The sequence below is a fragment of the Haematobia irritans genome, chromosome 2 (assembly GCF_050003625.1).
Source record: "Haematobia irritans isolate KBUSLIRL chromosome 2, ASM5000362v1, whole genome shotgun sequence".
Classification (NCBI taxonomy): Eukaryota; Metazoa; Arthropoda; class Insecta; order Diptera; family Muscidae; genus Haematobia; species Haematobia irritans.
In genome coordinates, this window is record NC_134398.1 from 100,851,939 (window position 1) to 100,871,492 (window position 19,554).

The 19,554-nt window shown below is 34.4% G+C and overlaps 1 long non-coding RNA gene across 1 annotated transcript; it reads right to left on the bottom strand.

Annotated features, from left to right (window-relative positions):
- Positions 1 to 2,908: 2,908 nt before the first annotated feature.
- On the bottom strand, positions 2,909 to 3,930 carry LOC142223530 (uncharacterized). The gene is made up of 2 exons (XR_012718773.1): positions 3,615 to 3,930; positions 2,909 to 3,550 (listed from the first exon to the last, which is right to left on the bottom strand). It is a non-coding gene; the product is annotated as an uncharacterized LOC142223530 (long non-coding RNA).
- Positions 3,931 to 19,554: the final 15,624 nt, after the last annotated feature.

Genomic DNA, 19,554 nt, shown 5'->3' on the forward strand with positions numbered 1-19,554 from the left:
CCGTTCGGGCTCTGCAACGCTCCGGCTACCTTCGAAATATTGATGGAGCGGGCACCTTAAGAACTTGAAAGACGTTATCCAGCAATTGTCAGCCGCTGGTCTACGCCTTAACGCAAAGAAATGCTCCCTTTTCCAGCGGGAAGTTAAATACCTGGGTCATCATGTGGCTGCAGAGGGCATATCCACCGATGAACACAAAATCCAAGCTGTCAGAGATTGGTCACGAAATCTCCACGAATTAAGAAGCTTCCTTGGGTTATGTACATATTACCAACGATACGTCCCAAACTTCGCCAGCATCGCCGCTAGTCTCCATAAATTGACGCAAAAAGGTCAGAAGTTCCAGTGGAGCGACGAACAGGAGGATTCATTACAACATTTAAAAGAACTTTTATGTTCAGCTCCTGTTCTAGCGTATCCTATTCCGGGCGAAAAATTTGTTTTGGATGCAGATGCTAGCGCGCATGGTATTGGTGGTGTGCTATCTCAACAGATAGACGGCAAGGAGAAGGTCATCGGATATTTCAGCCGAACGTTGTCCAAGCCCGAAAATAACTACTGTGTAACGCGACGAGAGCTGCTAGCCATCATAGAGAGTGTAAAACATTCTCATAAATATTTGTATGGACAACACTTCTTGCTCAGGACTGATCACTCAGCTCTACGATGGTTGCTTCAATTCAAGAATCCGGAAGCTCAACTGGCACGTTGGATCGAGAGGCTCCAAAGCTATGATTTCAGTATCGAGCATAGAAAAGGTGGAAAACACGGTAACGCTGACGCCCTGTCACGTCGACCTTGCAGTATAGAATGCAAGCACTGCTCGAAAGCTGAACATAAGGAGGAGATTGTTGATATTCGGCTGTTACACATCGAATCTGGAGTGGACTGGCCAACAGAACAGCGTAAAGATCCCATTTTGAACAAAATTATTTCGGCAAAGGAAGAGAACAAGAAGCCCAGTAAGTAAGACATCGCAGCCGAAAGTCCACTTATGAAATCATACTGGGCTCAATGGGATAGTTTAGTTCTAGTCAATGGATCCCTGCAACGTAAATGGGAAAGCAAAGATGGCAAGAGCAGCCGAAATTTGATCATCGAACCGGATTCCAAAATAAGAGACGTTTTGGCGGAGTTCCATAATGGTCCCAGTGGAGGTCATCTGGGAATAACCAAAACAGCCGAGAAAATGAAGCAACGATTCTACTGCGTTGGATGCCAGAAATCAATTGCTGAATGGGTAGCCAATTGCGAGAAGTTCATGAAGGCGAAAGGTCCAACAAGGAAAAGTCGAGGTCCTATGCAAGAATATAGACCAGGAGCCCCGTTTGAAAGAATAGCAATGGACGTGCCAGGTCCTTTCCCAGTAAGTGATTCTGGGAACCGTTATGTCCTTGTGGTCATGGACTACTTCATCAAATGGCCGGAGGTGTATGCAATTCCAAACGAAGAGGCAAAAACGATTGTGGATGTGGTCAACAAAAACTGGATATGTCGCTACGGTGTGCCGTCCGAGATTCACTCAGACCAGGGAAGAAATTTTGAATCGGCCATATTCAAAGAGATGTTCGAATACCTTGGCATCAAGAAAACGAGAACTACGCCATTACATCCACAATCCGATGGCATGGTAGAAAGGTTTAATCGTACCCTGGAGGAACATCTTCGAAAAGTGGTGGACAACGGCCAGAGGGACTGGGACGAGCATATACCAAAGTTTTTGCTGTCCTATGTTCTATTCGGAACTGAGTTGAAGTTGCCTGGAGATCTGATATTCGGCGCTAAACCTAATGAGCTCGCCATGGAAGAAAACAGAAACGACATACCAAACACTTTCGGTGAAGTTCACGAATCAGTGCGCAACAAAATAAAAAATGGTCAGCAACAGAATGAAGGCGAGATACGATCGTGCTGTAAATACTGAGGGCTTCCAAGAAGAAGAATTGGTTCTGCTATTTAACCCACAACGAAAGAAAGGATTGTGTCCTAAACTGCAAACACAGTGGGAAGGCCCATACAAAGTCATCAAGAAGATCAATGATGTTGTATACCGGATTCAGAAGGACGACAGCCCTAGATCAAAGATGAAAGTTGTACATCTGGAACGATTGGCTCCTTACGGAACAGGTTCTGTGCCTGTTCGGGACGAGCAGGCTTAAGCGGGGGGCAGTGTTACGAATTTGATAATTATAGATTTAAGTTTATTTAAATTATTTTCCGTTAATTTCAAATTGTAACGATAACATTTCGTTATCACTTGTTGGAATCATTTATTCATTTCTTTTATGTTCTTTTGTTTGCTTATTTTCATATCGAAATGTTAGTTCTTACTCTCTCATAGAATAACAACCCCTTTGCTTTGTTATTTTGCATTCTCATTTCATCTCATTATCTATTGTTATTGTTGTTGTAATAATGCGAGCATATATCTATGTGAGTGTATATGTGTTTGGCAGCCACCAGATGAATAACTTAATGGTCGTAGATTCTTCTAACGTTGTCAAAGAATGTTCTGGCGTTACCAGAATATTGTAGTGCTGCCAGAACCCACTAAACACAAACGTTTGAAAAATGCTAAATTTCAACAAATTTTCAAAAATTTTTTCAAAGGATTAGGGTACTATTCAAGTTGAGAAATTCTTGAGAAAATCGCGTTCTCAACAAACAACAGACATTACCCTCAACAGTGAAATTCAACACATTAGCAATAATATCTCAAGTGTTATCCTCAAATTGAAATGTATCGCTACTCAATAATTTGTCAAACAATTTTCGATGCGAGTCAAATTCAAAATTAACATCGTTGCAAATACTTTTCAACCTAAATTTGTATGAATGATATCCCCACTTCAAATTGAAAGTCAAAGCCAAAATTCTATGAATTTGTATAATTTATTCATTTCTATCAAAATAAAATATATAATAATACACTACACTACATAATACACTACAATACCAATTGATAAATAATAATCTTATTAAACATATCAACAAATAAGAAAAAAAAAAAACAAACAACAATACTTTTAATATCTTAAACATTATTAGTAAACACTTTTGCATTGAAAATTCGATTTCCTTCCTTTTGGTGTCATAAAACAGCATTAAAATTTATTAACATACATGCGTGTTAGAATTGATTTCCAGCAGAAGGAATTCACAAAATATCCATTTTAAACTGATAATAGCATATGAATTAAACTGACGATGTAATTTTCATCCAGAAGTTGTTGATTTCAACAATTTGTTGTTTTTAACAATTTTAATTGGTTGCACTTGTAATGTTTCTGGAAACTTTTTCTTGTCGATAAGCCACTCATTTTTCATTGGTCAGCTTCTTAATGTTTGCAAGAATGTAGCATCCAAAGATTTTAGTTTTCTGCAAAGAGATTTAAATTTAGTGACTTCTCTAAAGTATTGATTTAATTTTTCATATTGACGTACCAATTATTATAAACTATTTGAAGCAGTTCCAGTTAATTGTCCACCATTTTTTCATCGGTCAGCTTTTTAATGTTTTCAAGAACGTAGAATCCATAATTTTAGTTTTCTGCAAAGAGATATACATTTAGTGACTTCCTTAAAGTTTTATTTCATTTATTATTTTCACTTACCTATTTTTATAAACTATTTGGTTATTTGTCTAAAATTTTCCATTTTTTTATTTCTTGCAATTGACCACGAACTTCGTTGCACAAATAAGTATTGAAAACCACATGGTTTTTTCGTTGCATTTTAGGGTAGTGTTTTGTCAAAGTTTTCTCATATTATCTTCAACACCTTTTCAAAGATTTCGTCAACATTTTGGCAAATTGGAAGTAATTTGCAAACAATTTGAAGATGTATTGAAGATGAGCTATTTCAAGTCAAGTTGAATTTATGTTGAAAATTATATTTACCCTCAAACTGAAAAGTTGTTGCATTTGAAAAACGCTCATCCAGTGTTTATTGGGAATGTTCTCGTATTGCCAGACCGTCATATATAAAAGCGCTCGCATGCTGCTAACGAGTCAGCCCAATAAACACAGGATGAGCGTTTTTCAAATGCAACAACTTTTCAGTTTGAAGGCCGGTATGCGCCTCTAGCGAAATTTTCGGTAGCAAAAATTTATTTAAGTCTACAACCAAAAAACAGGGCTGTGTACACAAATTTTAAACCAGCTAATCGCTTTTAAAAATTGTTAATATATGTTCCAAATATTCCTCAAATAAATTGTTTATTATTTACAGACCTTTTAAAACTTTTACGCACACAATGATTGTGCCGGTATGCACCTCTAGCGAAAAATTTCATTCCCACAAGAAATGCATTGCTATTTATGCTAACGAAATTTTTGGTAGCGTTCAATTTCGTAAGCTGGTACGCACCTCCAATGAAAATAACAGGGTTGTCAAAAGCATATTTTGGCAGCAAACATTTAATTTATTACAATCATTGTGTGCGTAAAAGTTTTAAAAGGTCTGTAAATAATAAACAATTTATTTGAGGAATATTTGGAACCTATATTAACAATTTTTAAAAGCGATTAGCTGGTTTAAAATTTGTGTACACGGCACTGTTTTTTTGTTGTAGACTTAAATAAATTTTTGCTACCGAAAATTTCGCTAGAGGTGCATACCGGCCTTCAATTGCAAGAAATTAAAAAAATGGAAAATTTTAGACAAATAACCAAATAGTTTATAAAAATATGTAAGTGAAAATAAAAAATGAAATAAAACTTTAAGGAAGTCATTAAATGTATATCTCTTTGTAGAAAACTAAAATTATGGATTCTACGTTCTTGAAAACATTAAAAAGCTGATCGAAAAAATGGTGGACAATTAACTGGAACTGCTTCAAATAGTTTATAATAATTGGTACGTCAATATGAAAAATTAAATCAACACTTTAGAGAAGTCACTAAATTTAAATCTTTTTGCAGAAAACTAAAATCTTTGGGTGCTACATTCTTGCAAACATTAAGAAGCTGACCAATGAAAAATGGGTGGCTTATCGACAAGAAAAAGTTTCCAGAAACATTACAAGTGCAACCAATTAAAATTGTTAAAAACAACAAATTGTTGAAATCAACAACTTCTGGGTGAAAATGTGCAGCACATCGTCAGTTTAATTCATATGCTATTATCAGTTTAAAATGGATATTTTGTGAATTCCTTCTGCTGGAAATCAATTCTAACACGCGGTCCAGTACGTTCCAAATTTCAAATTGCCCCCATGTTAATAAATTTTAATGCTGTTTTATGACACCAAAAGGAAGGAAATCGAATTATCAATGCAAAAGTGTTTACTAATAATGTTTAAGATATTTAAAGTTTTGTTGTTTGTTTTTATTTCTTATTTGTTTATATGTTTAATAAGATTATTATTTATCAATTGGTATTGTAGTGCATTATGTAGTGTAGTGTATTATTATTTATTTTATTTTGATGAAAATGAATAAATTATACAAAATTCATAGAATTTTGGCTTTGACTTTCAATTTGAAATGGGGATATCATTCATACAAATTTAGGTTGAGAAGTATTTGCAACGATGTTAATTTTGAATTTGACTCGCATCGAAAATTGTTTGACAAATTATTGAGTAGCGATGCATTTCAATTTGAGGATAACACTTGAAATATTATTGCTAATGTGTTGAATTTCACTGTTGAGGGTAATGTTTGTTTTTTGTTGAGAACCCGATTTTCTCAACAATTTCTCAACTTGAATATTACCCTAATCCTTTGAAAAAATGTTTGAAAAATTGTTGAAATTTAGCATTTTTCAAACGTTTGTGTTTATTGGGGGGTAATTAAAAACGCCTAAATATAAAAACGTAACAATAATATAAAAAAATACTTTTTATACACTTAATGATTCCTTCCTCGTTTTAAATTATATTTTTTTTTTATATTCGGTAAATTAATACCCTCTTTTTTGCTTTCTTATTTCAATATTGTTTCGACCTTTTTCTTATTATTACTTTATCCAAAATATATGATAGTTTTAATTTTTCATGAAAGGTTCTTAATTTAATATAATTCTTTTCATTTTATTTTATTTTGTTTTTTTTTTTTTTTTGAACTAGAAAGATTCAGCTTTCGGTTTCTACTTGTTCTTGTTTTAGGTTACTATTGGTCTGAACTGTCTGTCCAAATTAACGTTTCATCATTCTTCATCCTATAATTTAGATTTGATTTCTTTTTTTAAGAAATTACGGCAAGATTTGAAAATAGATTTTCAGAAGATTGAATAATAAGTTACACTGTTCTTGTATCTGTAATTTTCTTTTAAGATTATCATTTTGGAAGAACTTATTTTAGTATATTTCAAGAATCTCTGGTTGTTAGAATTCCTCTCTCAAGATGAGGTCTCCAATTTAGGTGATTCAGATCTATGTTGTCTTTCTACTATTAATGCTATAATATTTGTTTTTGGTTGATGTACTCACTACTTTTAGTATGGGCTCCAAACCCACTATTTTTTTTTTGTCCTCGGGATATATGCCATCTTCACCATCTGTCGTCCGAGAGCATAAATTTGGAAGTGATGGTCGGTGTCAGTTTCCGTAGCCAATAGTTATGGACTCAGTATCCTAAATGAGAAAGTTTTCCATCTATAGCCTGATTCCTTGTAATTTGTTAATGTGTCTAAATTGTTCTTACCCGAGGCAAAATTATAATTACAGCCTATTTCTGATATCCGAACGAAAGCAATTGCGAACGAACGGCAGTCACTCACTTTCGTCTAGATTTGGGTTTCTCTAACTTCCTTTCGTTCGTTCGCATGACTTACGTTACTGTCAAATGCTAGCATTACCAGATCTCAATTATTTCAATTTCCTGAAAAAAGCCCATACATTTTAAAAATGATTTTCCATAAAATTCAATCTGGCATCGCCGTTCATTTGGCAAACATTTCCCGCTTTTGATATTTGGTTTTTTAACAAATTAGCCCGCGTAGAGAGATAAGGATTTGTATTTCCATATTTCTACAATAATTACAGTTAAGTTGTCCTTTTAATGAGTGTTTCATTCGAAATGTGTGTGTTTGCTCGTGTTAGACTTTCCCTTAAACGGTCTCTATGGCGGTTATAAAGAAAAAATAGATCGATATAATTAACTTTTATCACATATTTACAATAAAAGCTTTAATCAATTTATCAATTATTAAGTTTTTCCTATTTATAAATGCCTTTTTCCACAAAACGAAAGGTCTTTACCAACACGCAAAGAAAAAAAAACGTTTGGGAAAACGTGTACCGAAAACGTTTTTCTTTTATTAGAGTTTTTTGAATTGCTTCGAAAAGTATACACTTTTATCACCAAAAAAATTCATTTGGTACAAAATTTTTATTTTTTCAATAAAAAAAGTTATTTTTGAACCAAAAACACAGTCCATTTCGTTTATCTCAAACACTGTTCTTTTCTGACTTTAGGTCTTTAATAAGACACATTTTAAAGTTCATAGTAAAATTTAATATAGTAGAATGTAATGTTGAACATTTTTTCGGAATCTTTCGACCATCTCTGGAATATATGTAAAAAAAAATAAAAAAAAAAAACTTTGGTCGAAGCAGGGATCGAACCCACGACCCTTGGCATTCAAGTCGGACGTAGCAACCACTGCACCACGGTGCCCAACTAAATGTATTTTTCTGTTAAATAAACTTTGTTTAATCGGCTCGTGGGCGCCGCAAGCTATGCTATATAAATATAACTTATATGGGTAATTGTCTATTGATGACTATAACGGCTACATAGCTCAGTGGATAGTGTGTTGGCTTACAAATTGCATGGTCCGCGGTTCGATTCTCCGTCCAGGCGAAAGGTAAAAAAAATTTAAAATTTATAAAATCGTATAATTTCTTCTACATTGCTTGTATTACAGAAAAAGGTGCTAAGAAATAAAAAACTTCGTGGAAGTGAGAAAGATGTGAGGGAAAATGCAATTAGCCAGAAAAAAATTTTTTTGAGTTAAGGCCGGTACTATGTTCATTCTTGCGAAAAATTTTTATGGAAACCATTATTTCGCACATAGAAAGCGGCGTTTTTTTAGGTAGCTTGGAGCGCTATTTTACAGGGAGCGATATTGGATTAAGTTGGTGGTTGTTGCTTGTTTTTACAAAATAACATTTTATTTTTCCTTGGGCAATTGATCTGCTATTCCTTTGATCCTTTGTATAGTTTCGGAACCAAAATATGGTCCGTGTTTGATTTATAAACCCGCACAAATAGTTTTTAATAAATAAATTATTTCTTAATTCACATTGCAAATGGCGCCATGCTATAAACGTCAGTTTTTCAACTCGAAAAAAACAAAGTACCACAAATGGAAAAATTTCGCTAGTTTTTCGCAATTTTTAATTTTGTATGGAGTTTCAACGCGAAAACCGAACAGAGTACCGGCCTTTAGTCTTTATGAAATTATTATTACATCCTGGAAAAGAATAAACGTTTATCACAAAAAGAATATACTTTTCTTCCAAATACACTTCGTTTCAACGAAAAGCAAATGAGAAACGAACTTTGTTTGTCTAAAATTTCGTTTGGGAGGAAAGAATTATTTTTTTGCGTGAAGTGAGTGGTTTTGACATTTCAGTTGGTCAAAATGCGAACGAATCGAGTTAGAGAAACCCAATATTAGAGCTTACGTTACGTCTTCGTTCGCATTGACTTTCATTTAGATACCCCTTAGAGAAACCAAAATCAGCTGTTTTTCGTTTTGAATGCGAACGAAGACTCGAATTCGGATAGCAAAAATAGGCTGTTAATTTATTTAAGCCGATTTTCACAAGAATAGTGCCAAAGAAATTTTTTCAATCCCGCAAAATTCTATTAATATAATTCATTCATTAGTTCATATGGGATATATTGGCAAATATTCGCATGAGAATTGTAGAACGTACTTAAACTTCCATTGATTCCGAAAACTATACTTAGCGATTTCAAAAATTCATCACTTTAAAAAAAACTTTAACTTCGCACAACTTAATCTTCCTGCATTTGAAACACCTCCCACATTTCGTGACTTTGTAGTTTTTCGGGTACCGCAGTACATCATTCTCCATAATTCAGTAATAGATGGCGCTTACTACACTCAATTAACAGCCTGTTTCTGTATGTCGAATGAGCTCTATCGATCGACTGAAATGGAAACAAACAGCTGAATTTCTATGCATTTCAGTCGATCGATAGAGCTCGTTCGACATACAGAAACAGGCTGTAAGTGATTAATTGAGTTATGGATATAGTGAAGGTATTCAAGCATACTAATCATCAACAAAGTAGCCCTATCCATCAAAACTCTGTATCAATCCAAGTTTGCCCCTAGCCTCTACAATCAATCATGCAAGTCCTTGAAGCCTACTGTCCAACAAAATCCGCTCAAACACCCAAATGTTGCTAACGTCTTGTCATATAGTACATCACTTTCGAAATCTAACCATTATGTGTGAATTATACATATCAGCTGATTCGTGACAGACAGCGAAAAGTGTCCAGATGTAAATCTGAGACCACGCCGAACACATATTCTGTCAGCCACAATACAAAATCAAAAGAAATCAATAAATCAGCCAGGATAAATATCAAAAGAAATCAATAATTCCACCTAAATTACAATATCCATTTGCCACACAAGCATAGACCATAGGCCAGGTCAATATCTATGCCTCACACATATATTTGATAAGCAAATGCCGTAAATAAGGAATGTTCTGGATGTTCAATAATACCATGGGGAAACATTCCATGTCATGTCTATCACCACAAATGGGATAACCAGAATATGCCACACTAGGTTGTGGTAAAAAACAACAATCTACCATTCGTATTCCACAACATCAATTTGCCCCTTGCAACCAAGCAGCGGCGGATTAACAACCCATGTATTGTTGTTGCAAATGCTAGATGGAAGTTTATAGACAGGCATGATACTTCAAATGCTGGTCATTGGATTCGAGCAAGAGTAGAGAAATTCTAATGGGTAATAAAACATTCTGCATACTTCCCTCATTTAGTTGTCTATGACAATTCACAATAGCGCAAGAATATAGATAATTATATGCGGTATTCCTTTGTATATAAAGGGTGATTCTTTTGGGGTTAGGATTTTCATGCATTAGTATTTGACAGATCACGTGGGATTTCAGACATGGTGTCAAAGAGAAAGATGCTCAGTATGTTTTGACATTTCATCATGAATAGACTTACTAACGAGCAACGCTTGCAAATCATTGAATTTTATTACCAAAATCAGTGTTCGGTTCGAAATGTGTTTCGCGCTTTACGTCCGATTTATGGTCTACATAATCGACCAAGTGAGCAAACAATTAATGCGATTGTGACCAAGTTTCGCACTCAGTTTACTTTATTGGACATTAAACCAACCACACGAATGCGTACAGTGCGTACAGAAGAGAATATTGCGTCTGTTTCTGAGAGTGTTGCTGAAGACCGTGAAATGTCGATTCGTCGCGGTTCGCAGCAATTGGGTTTGTGTTATTCGACCACATGGAAGATTTTACGCAAAGATCTTGGTGTAAAACCGTATAAAATACAGCTCGTGCAAGAACTGAAGCCGAACGATCTGCCACAACGTCGAATTTTCAGTGAATGGGCCCTAGAAAAGTTGGCAGAAAATCCGCTTTTTTATCGACAAATTTTGTTCAGCGATGAGGCTCATTTCTGGTTGAATGGCTACGTAAATAAGCAAAATTGCCGCATTTGGAGTGAAGAGCAACCAGAAGCCGTTCAAGAACTGCCCATGCATCCCGAAAAATGCACTGTTTGGTGTGGTTTGTACGCTGGTGGAATCATTGGACCGTATTTTTTCAAAGATGCTGTTGGACGCAACGTTACGGTGAATGGCGATCGCTATCGTTCGATGCTAACAAACTTTTTGTTGCCAAAAATGGAAGAACTGAACTTGGTTGACATGTGGTTTCAACAAGATGGCGTTACATGCCACACAGCTCGCGATTCTATGGCCATTTTGAGGGAAAACTTCGGAGAACAATTCATCTCAAGAAATGGACCGGTAAGTTGGCCACCAAGATCATGCGATTTGACGCCTTTAGACTATTTTTTGTGGGGCTACGTCAAGTCTAAAGTCTACAGAAATAAGCCAGCAACTATTCCAGCTTTGGAAGACAACATTTCCGAAGAAATTCGGGCTATTCCGGCCGAAATGCTCGAAAAAGTTGACCAAAATTGGACTTTCCGAATGGACCACCTAAGACGCAGCCGCGGTCAACATTTAAATGAAATTATCTTCAAAAAGTAAATGTCATGGACCAATCTAACGTTTCAAATAAAGAACCGATGAGATTTTGCAAATTTTATGCGTTTTTTTTTTTTAAAAAGTTATCAAGCTCTTAACAAATCACCCTTTACATCGAATAGTGTTACCACCAATCATGATTATCAAATCAAGTAATTCGCCTCGATAACGAAATATACTCGAAATGTTATCGAACTATGAGCGATCATTAGATTTATGCATGGCTGAACAAGAAGGTTAAATCATGGGGCCATATGATTACAATTTTTTTATTTCGACCAAATTTTAAGATGTCAAAATCATATGTTTATGGTGATTGCAGCTCTCCAAATGACACTGCATAGCAAATGCATCTCAAACAAACTGAGTATCTTGATAACATATTCCAGACCCAAAATACCACGCACATCAGTTTTTAAACTGCATCATAAACTGTTTTTGTTAATAGATGGCGAATATCCATTTGACTGACTTCCATTATTAACTTTGGTCTCATATCTGCGTTCCTCGGATGAATTATCCACTTCACTATAGCTCATAGGTGACGCAATTAAATTTGAACCTTTATTTTTCTCTGGATTTGAATTATTTTTTCAGGACAATTGAAAGAATAAATAATTGCCACTTTTACCAATGCCATACGATTCTTTTATCAGCTGATTTTGACTTCTTAAAATTGTAAACAACATATTGAAATTTGTTGTTTTTGTTATCGTGATTCAACCTCCTTATTCAGCCATGGATTTTTGTTTGAATCTAGACGCAACTAAGAATTGATATATCCCTAGATATATGTAGTTTCCCATGGAGGATTCGGTCGTAATAATACATTCCAATACAAAAAAAATTTTAATCCAACTGGTAGCATGTCATCTGTCTTGTGTATGACTTCCATACAAATCAATAACCAGTAATACATGAAGTGCATTCCATTACAAAACAGGACATCTAACAAGTGGGTATATCAGAAATGCTGGTAATTGTTCTTCTGTCGTTTATTCTCAATTGTTCTCCTGAAGCCAAATAAAAATAACAACGAAACGTTTGTCCTCCGTCTTCATCACTTTCCAAGCATAAATTCGAGAGGTTGAAAAGAAGGCTATTAAAACTGTTAAAAATTCTGTAACGTATACTCAGAAATGAAATATCGAATACTTGTTCCAAGTCGTTTCGTCCTGTCATATTTAAACCTCACACATGATAGAAATCTCATTAAGTAATACCTAGCTGTAAAGTTCTACTCGTAAAGCACCATAATATTAGTAATTTCCTTCAGTTTACTATGGTCACATTATTCTCCCCAGATATGTCGGTCATTTTATGATTTTGAACGCATTAGTATGGTATAGTTATAGGTAAAAAAAACAATAGTAGCGGCCGTCACAGTTGTTGATGATAACGCAATTTTGCAAAATATCATCTGACATTTCGACCTATAAGGTGGGTATTAAGTTCGAGTTTAGCCGCTAAAATCGTAATTTTTTCACGATTACTTAAAAAAGTCATTAAAAAAAGTCATTAAATTATACATATTTGTTGCAGATTCCATTATAACTTGATGGGGAATTTCCCAAAGCAAATTTTCACAAAGTTCAGCGGCTAAACTTGAACTTAATACTCACCTTTAAGGTGGGTACTATGGTCGGTTTTCGAGTTGAAAACCACTTTATTTTCGCGATTACTTTTCCTCAAATAATCAAAATTATAAATGAAAACAAACTTATTACTGTAAATCTAGAGAAACAAGAAACAACGCATCAATTGAGTTAATTTATCTGTTTTATATTCAACTGTTTTAATAAATTAACCACGAAAATTTCAACGCGAAAAGCGAACATAGTACTTAGCTTTAGCCGCCAAAAACGTCATTTTTTCACGAGTACTTTTCTTTAATAATCTATTTTAAGGAATACAAACTTTGTGAAAATTTGCTTGGACTTTTCCCCATCAAGTTATAATAAAATTTGCAACAAATACGTATAATTTCATGCATTTTTCTTACTGATTTAGTTTTCACTTTAGCGATTTTAGCGGCTAAACTCGAACTTAATACCCACCTTAAGCTGAGTACTATGTTCAGTTTTCAAGCTGAAAAACAGCTTGTTTTCACGGTTACTTTTTTAAATTAATTAAATTATAAATACAAAATGGTTCACAATCAATTCCTTAGATGTTTTCCCTTCATTATTTCACAAGACTTTATAAAAATATAATCGTCTTCATACAGATTTTTGTACTCACATAGTACTCACCTTTAAAGAGAAAACTAAATGAGTAAAAAATGTCACAAAATTATACATATTCGTCGGGGATTTCATTATAACTTGATGGGGAATATCCCAAAGCAAATTTTCACAAAGTTTGTATTCCTTAAAATGGAAAAAAGGTATCATGAAAAAATTAAGATTTTAGCGGCTAAAGCCTAGTACTAGATCACGTTTTCGCACGAAAACCTGTTATACTCCATATAAAAAACGTTAGCGCGGAATAAATGCGAAATCTTTGTTTTGAGCATTTTTAGACGAATATTTATACAACCCTGGAATTTTCGCACGAAAAAATAGGCAGGCATATTATTTCGCATAAATAAGTTAACATCCCTGGGTTTGAGACCCTATTTACGGAGATATATGAAGATATTCGTTTTTCGCAGCAACGAACTTAGTACTAAGCATAAAGGTGAGTATTATGTTCGGTTTTCGAGTTGAAAATAACTTTATTTTCGCGATTACTTTTTTTGAAATAATCAAAATGATAAATGAAAACAAACATATTCCTATAATGTCTTGCCAAAATTTAGAGGAACAAGAAACTGTGCATCAATTGAGTTAATTTGTCTGCTTTATATTGAACTGTTTTAATAGAGTAACCACGAACATTTCAACTCGAAAAGCGAACATAGTACTTACCTTAAACTCAAACTTAATACCCACCTATATGTGTGAATTGGTGAGTGAGACCGCTAGTGCTGCCAATGTCAAGTACTACCACATTAGGGCTGTTTTCTTTTAGATTGTATTGTATTTTGATAAAGTGACGCTTCTTCGATTCACAATAGCAATTTATTGTGACTAATTTATCGACAAAAATGAATTTCAAACTTATACAATGTCATAAATAATCGCAGCAGTAAATATTTATTACTACCAATCATTTCATACATTAAAAATGCAAGATTTCACTTCTTTTCTGTGATTGTTTTTAAACAGCTGATGACAGTGTTGTATATTTTTGGAGCTGTCCTGGATAAACGAGTACTATGTTTTCTTTTAGTCCTTCACGGCTAAGGGTATCCAGTGCTAAAAGAAAACAGCCCTATTATTATTTGTGCGCCCCAACCAGAAAAAATCAAAGTTATTTCGATTTTATGCCAACATGTTCCTCAAAGTATGACCTTAAACTAGCGGATTTGTCGCCGCAATGCGTTGTGTCGAAGGGTTTATTTATTATTTTTATTATTATTACGGTCGGCAGTGTATACGATGTTGTCACCAAGCATGTTTTGGGGTTTGAAATGTTTTCCCTTTATAAGCACTTCAAAACGAGTCGTATGGCGAAATACTAAAAACCAAATTCAAAACACAAGTTTTCCTCCAAAACACGTCAATTTTAGAATGTGAACCCACCTAATTTGGAATATACCCCGAATAACATACCCTATTCAAAATATATGTCAAAATATTGAAATAACCCAATAAACACAGGATGAGCATTTTTCAAATGCAACAACTTTTCAGTTTGAGGGTAAATAAAGGGTGATTTGTTAAGATCTTGATAACTTTTTTTTAAAAAAAAAACGCATAAAATTTGCAAAATGTCATCGGTTCTTTATTTGAAACGTTAGATTGGTCCATGACATTTACTTTTTGAAGATAATTTCATTTAAATGTTGACCGCGGCTGCGTCTTAGGTGGTCCATTCGGAAAGTCCAATTTTGGTCAACTTTTTCGAGCATTTCGGCCGGAATAGCCCGAATTTCTTCGGAAATGTTGTCTTCCAAAGCTGGAATAGTTGCTGGCTTATTTCTGTAGACTTTAGACTTGACGTAGCCCCACAAAAAATAGTCTAAAGGCGTCAAATCGCATGATCTTGGTGGCCAACTTACCGGTCCAATTCTTGAGATGAATTGTTCTCCGAAGTTTTCCCTCAAAATGGCCATAGAATCGCGAGCTGTGTGGCATGTAGCGCCATCTTGTTGAAACCACATGTCAACCAAGTTCAGTTCTTCCATTTTTGGCAACAAAAAGTTTGTTAGCATCGAACGATAGCGATCGCCATTCACCGTAACGTTGCGTCCAACAGCATCTTTGAAAAAATACGGTCCAATGATTCCACCAGCGTACAAACCACACCAAACAGTGCATTTTTCGGGATGCATGGGCAGTTCTTGAACGGCTTCTGGTTGCTCTTCACTCCAAATGTGGCAATTTTGCTTATTTACGTAGCCATTCAACCAGAAATGAGCCTCATCGCTGAACAAAATTTGTCGATAAAAAAGCGGATTTTCTGCCAACTTTTCTAGGGCCCATTCACTGAAAATTCGACGTTGTGGCAGATCGTTCGTCTATTCATGATGAAATGTCAAAGCATACTGAGCATCTTTCTTTTTGACACCATGTCTGAAATCCCACGTGATCTGTCAAATACTAATGCATGAAAATCCTAACCTCAAAAGAATCACCCTTTATAATCTTCAACATAAATTCAACTTGACTTGAAATAGCTCATCTTCAATACATCTTCAAATTGTTTGCGAATTACTTCCAATTTGCTAAAATGTTGACGAAATCTTTGAAAAGGTGTTGAAGATAATATGAGAAAACTTTGACAAAACACTTCCCTAAAATGCAACGAAAAAACCATGTGGTTTTCAATACTTATTTGTGCAACGAAGTTCGTGGTCAATTGCAAGAAATAAAAAATGGAAAATTTTAGACAAATAACCAAATAGTTTATAAAAATAGGTAAGTGAAAATAAAAAATGAAATAAAACTTTAAGGAAGTCACTAAATGTATATCTCTTTGCAGAAAACTAAAATTATGGATTCTACGTTCTTGAAAACAATAAAAAGCTTACCGATGAAAAAATGGTGGACAATTAATTGGAACTGCTTCAAATAGTTTATAATAATTGGTACGTCAATATGAAAAATTAAATCAACACTTTAGAGAAGTCACTAAATTTACATCTCTTTGCAGAAAACTAAAATCTTTGGATGCTACATTCTTGCAAACATTAAGAAGCTGACCAATGAAAAATGAGTGGCTTATCGTCAAGAAAAAGTTTCCAGAAACATTACAAGTGCAACCAATTAAAATTGTTAAAAACAACAAATTGTTGAAATTCTGGATGAAAATGTGCATCACATCGTCAGTTTAATTCGTATGCTATTATCAGTTTAAAATTGATATTTTGTGAATTCCTTCTGCTGGAAATCAATTCTAAAACGAGGTCCAGTACGTTCCTAATTTCAAATTACCCGCATGTTAATAAATGTTAATGCTTTTTTATGAGACCAAAAGGAAGGAAAACGAATTATCAATGCAAAAGTGTTTACTAATAATGTTTAAGATATTTAAAGTTTTGTTGTTTGTTTTTTTTTTATGTTCTTATTTGTTGATATGTTTAATAAGATTATTATTTATCAATTGGTGTTGTAGTGTATTATGTAGTGTAGTGTATTATTATATATTTTATTTTGATGAAAATGAATAAATTATACAAAATTCATAGAATTTAGGCTTTAACTTTCAATTTGAAGTGGGGATATCATTCATACAAATTTAGGTTGAAAAGTATTTGCAACGATGTTAATTTTGAATTTGACTCGCATCGAAAATTGTTCGACAAATTATTGAGTAGCGATGCATTTCAATTTGAGGATAACACTTGAGAAATTATTGCTATTGTATCGAATTTTACTGTTGAGGGTAATGTCTGTTGTTTGTTGAGAACGCGATTTTCTCAACAATTTCTCAACTTGAATATTACCCTAATCCTTTGAAAAAATGTTTGAAAAATTTTTGAAATTTAGCATTTTTCAAACGTTTGTGTTTATTGGGAAGTTTCATAGAAAAAAAAAGAATAAACAAAGGCTTTTAAGAACATGGACATGTGAAAATACATAAAATATTTTTCCCTTTGCGCTCGCGGTAATTATTTGGACATAGCCCTGCCAACATTTTTTGAATTTGGGGGCGCTTCTGAGAATCCCCACTACGTCGAAAACAGTCGTATACGATATCCAAAACTCCTGGGAAAAGCGCCGTCACTATTGAGAAGTTGTACCACGCCCAGGTACTATAAAAAAGTATCGCATGAGTGCAATTATTAGGTGCCCTTCTGGATACATTTAGAAGGACGCCAATAAGAGCTCCTTCAAACAATCAGACAAAGTGCATTTTAAGATAGTTGTAAAAGAATCATTGTGGTCAAGTAATACACGATTGTTTAGATGTTTATTAATTTTATTAAACATTTATAAAATCTCATAAATATAACATTTATACGACTATCACATCACATTTAACATATTTTTATGCATTAATAAAAGATTGATGTTGAGTTACAAGTTGCAAGTTACATGTTGTCTATCAGCCAGTGCTTTTATTCCCAATGGAGGCAGCGTGTCTAGAAAAATATTTGAAAAACTATCACTTTATTCCATTTGGAAAGTCAAAAATTGTTCACCAATATACCTTTCACAATTTTAAGCGAAATAACTAGGTTTTCAGCACTTCATTATCATTTTTATTTAAATAAATTATAAGAAGCTAGCTGTGCTTGGTGTTTCACAAAATATAAAATGGATCTTGTAACAATAGTGATGGCAAAATACTTTCATGCGAATAGTTATGGCAAAATACTATCACAGTTGGCGATTGTTGCAGTGTCACTTACGAGTCTGTGGTAGCGATGGGATGAAATGGAACTTTGAAATGCTGGCAGGGAGGTTGCATATATGTGAATTTCGAGTAAATGTGAAATTCTAGTTTCCATGGTAACTGTCAAACTAAAACATCTCAACCCGGTGTGAATTGTGAAATGTTTTGGAAAAACGAATGAGGAAAACGAGTCAGTGGGAACATAGGATAAAGTCCCATTTGACATGTTTTATTGTTTCTACCTTTAAAGTGTACCGTGATGTCTCATGTCTGCGCCGCCGTTTATAATACTATTTGAAGCAGTCATTATTTTTACCGGTTCTTTCATTTTTTGTCTTGTGCAGGTAAAGTTGGCAACACTGTACATAGACAGACGTATTTTATTTTGCGGAAATAAATTTCATTTAATTTTATTTTTTTGTTTTGGTAATACTGTTGACCCAGGCAATTCTCCTGCAAATTTTGCATAGAATATGCCTGGACGTATTCCCCACGATATGGAGTATGACGTTACAGAGGTAGAAATACCCACATCAAACCAGCATCAACAAGTGGCCATTGCCGGCAACAATTAAAAATGATGAAGACATCAACCAAGCCAATGACCGTAAAAGGCAGCGGCTTGAAAATTCATTATCAACAACAGACATTGTTATTCCTGATCTGTCGGAAAATTTAAGAAATTTCCAACCCACTGACCAGAACAGATCTGGCATACTTGGAGTGTTGGCTGATGTCAATATCGAAAGGCCCAGCACCAGCTCGCAACCACCAATCAAAAACAACATAAACAATAACAAAACTACACAAAAACCAAAATGGTGTCCTCCCATCTACATCTATAGGGCTGTTTTCTTTTTGCACTGATAACAACTTTTGTATGAAAATCGTTGCACTGGTGTTCTATCCAGAACAACTATCAGTGCAAGTCGCACCAGAGTCACCATTATATGCGATTTTTTAGTTGTCAAAATATGAGTTGGCAACTAAAGTAATACTCGGAAAGAAACACAACTCAAGTGAATGTCACATACAGAGAAGAAGAAGAAACGAACATGGAAAAATGGTAAAAAGTAAATAAACAAATACTATTTTGTTTGGATTTTGAGTTTAGCCGCTAAATTCGTCGTTTTTCACGATTACTTTCCCCTAATAATCCATTTTAAGGAATACAAACTTTGTGAAAATTTGCTTTGGGCTATTCTATGTATAATTGTATGCCTTTTTTTTGCTGATTTAGTTTTCACTTTAGCAATTAAACTCGAACTTAGTACTCACTTTTACTCTCGTGCAGTTTGTAGTATTCTAACGCCTGAATCAGTAATGTTCACTTGCAGGCTACGAGCTCCCGCCTTTTTAAACCCTGTCCACACTGTGGATCAATTAGTACATATGTTTGCAACA